Here is a 2,291-nt window from a genome sequence, read left to right on the forward strand (position 1 = left end):
GCTCTGTCATGAGCGTGCTGTATTTTTCAGTTTGCATTGTGAAAGTAAGGTCTTTAACCAGGCTGAATAATGCTTTTTAAGCCAATAAAATGTTCAAATGTGAGTTTCATTGTAAGCGAAACAAGAGAAATACTTCAGCTATAAATAATGGATATGTACTTTCAAATAACATGTGAGACCTGTTTGGAATAATCCTGAAGGTTTGCCTCCCATCTGAAAATCACAGTTCTGGCTGAGAAATGAGTACTTCATGTGCTTGCAACTCGATTAAACTGAGATAAGTTACTAAATGGTCTGACTTTTTCTGTTTGCTCTGTGCTTTGGATGGCGTAGTCAGATTTTATAACTTCTCTTTTATGGTTTTCTGAATCCAGTTCCTGCAAAGACTTAACGTGTATATTTTACTTAATTTTGGCTGTCTGTGTAGAGACTTTTTAGATTTGGGACCATGATTAGTTTCTTCCTTGCTGAACAGACCACTGTAAATTTCAACAGGGAAGCAGAAAAGCCCCTTAACAAATTTTAAGGAAGCTTCTAAAACAATGATTTGAGGATGTACTATTTAAAGTGAATTGCATCAGGTACTGAGGTATTTTGAAATAAAAGATGTCTGAATAACAGTGACCTGATTTTTGTGTGTTCAGACTTGCTACTGCACACTGTGAAGTTAGAAACTATTTGTAAGGGAGTGAATAATCAGAAATTCAAATGTAGCCAAAATGCTGTGATGTTTGAGGGATGCAACTCCCACTCATTTAACTGTTAGTGCAGGGTGTATTGGGTCCCTGCAGACTCTAGACACACCTTGCTTGTACTCCATATTTCTCCTGTGTGTCAACTCTGAAGGGCTTTTCCCACAATCTGGAAATAAAGAAAGGTCAGTTAAAACAAATACCATAAAAGGACAAGGTAAAATTTTTCAAATTTTAGAGTCATTATCTATCTTCAAATCCCCTCACTAGACCTACATTAAAATAATGATCACAACCCAAATATAGAATATTTGAACTGCCCTTTTCCAGGCCAGATGTGCTATGTTATGTAATTCCATTTCAGGGTGATTGCTGGAGCTTGGAGTAAAAAGAGAATGAACATATTGTAGGTATTGCTCCAAAGAGCAAACATCATAAAAAAACGTTATAAAACTCAAGGCCTTGAGCAAAACATTTTAGCAAATGTAGGTTCTACACAGAGCCTTGTCGACATACAGGCTGAATTCTTCAGCAAAGTACAATCCAGCCAGAGATTGCAAAAAGGCACAAATACACATCCCAACACCAGCCCACTTTACCTGGACACATTGTAACTCCTCCGAACTCGCTCCTTCACGCATGGCTCACTTCTAAGTCAAATGCGCTACAACAGAAATATTCTCCATGTGCTTTCCAAAACCCTATTAAATTGAAACCATCCAAGCAAGTAGTTGTTGATATGTCTGTGCAACAGGCTTTCCAGAAATTCTTTGTAAATAAAGCATCAATGTTTTCCACTGCTTGCAGGGAGAAAATTTGCTGAGTTCAGAGCACTGTGATCAATCCACACTGCGAAGTCACAAATGGAAAAACAAAGGATAATCACTGTCCATTTTTTGCACTGCTGATGTATTAATCAGACTCCATTTTCTTCACTACTTCAAACTGCACTCTCAGGATGATGTGCCAGTCTCCTGCCTCCATCGCTTATGTAGCTGTCTCCTCTGTCACTGCAGCCAGAGATGGGACAGCACACTTGCCACTTGAAGCATTTCACAGTTGTGATCTCAAGCAGAGGACAAATATCTACACAAAGCATTGGCGAGGAAACTATACTGGGGAAAGACTTGGAGCATCTACAGCAAGTGTCTGAACACATATAGGGAGTGCACTACAAGAGCCACTGAGCTCAGTCAGCTCAGGGTGCATTTCTTCTTTTTCAAAACTCTTTTCACTGTGAAGAAAATTTTCTTCCTTTTCAGGCATTCTGTAGCAAGGGCAAAAATAGGAACCCAATTAGGCCTGGCCTCACTGCAGGGAGAAGAGAGCGGGCAAGGACAGAGGAGGCTGTGCCGTGGTTATGCCTAGGGCACAACCTGCACAGGAACTCCCTGTACCTCAAGAGAAACGTGACCTTTAGCGGCTCACTTGTTCTCAGAAGGGATGGCAGAGCAGCTATCCTTGGCAAGAGCAGCAGGGGAGGCTCTATCTGAGCCCTGTTCCCTGAGGGGCTAAGCCTTGGGGTGTTTATATTTTAGGCAACCTTTACTTCCACCTTGTAGACTGATGATGAAAGGTAGGATAAATAGTCTTTTCCCA

At 40.7% G+C, this 2,291-nt stretch overlaps 1 long non-coding RNA gene across 1 annotated transcript; it reads right to left on the reverse strand.

Moving 5' to 3' along the window:
• Positions 1-559: 559 nt before the first annotated feature.
• On the reverse strand, positions 560-1,879 carry LOC116440105. The gene is made up of 2 exons (XR_004238414.1): positions 1,292-1,879; positions 560-861 (listed from the first exon to the last, which is right to left on the reverse strand). It is a non-coding gene; the product is annotated as an uncharacterized LOC116440105 (long non-coding RNA).
• Positions 1,880-2,291: the final 412 nt, after the last annotated feature.

The sequence above is a fragment of the Corvus moneduloides genome, chromosome 1, assembly GCF_009650955.1.
Source record: "Corvus moneduloides isolate bCorMon1 chromosome 1, bCorMon1.pri, whole genome shotgun sequence".
Lineage (NCBI taxonomy): Eukaryota > Metazoa > Chordata > Aves > Passeriformes > Corvidae > Corvus > Corvus moneduloides.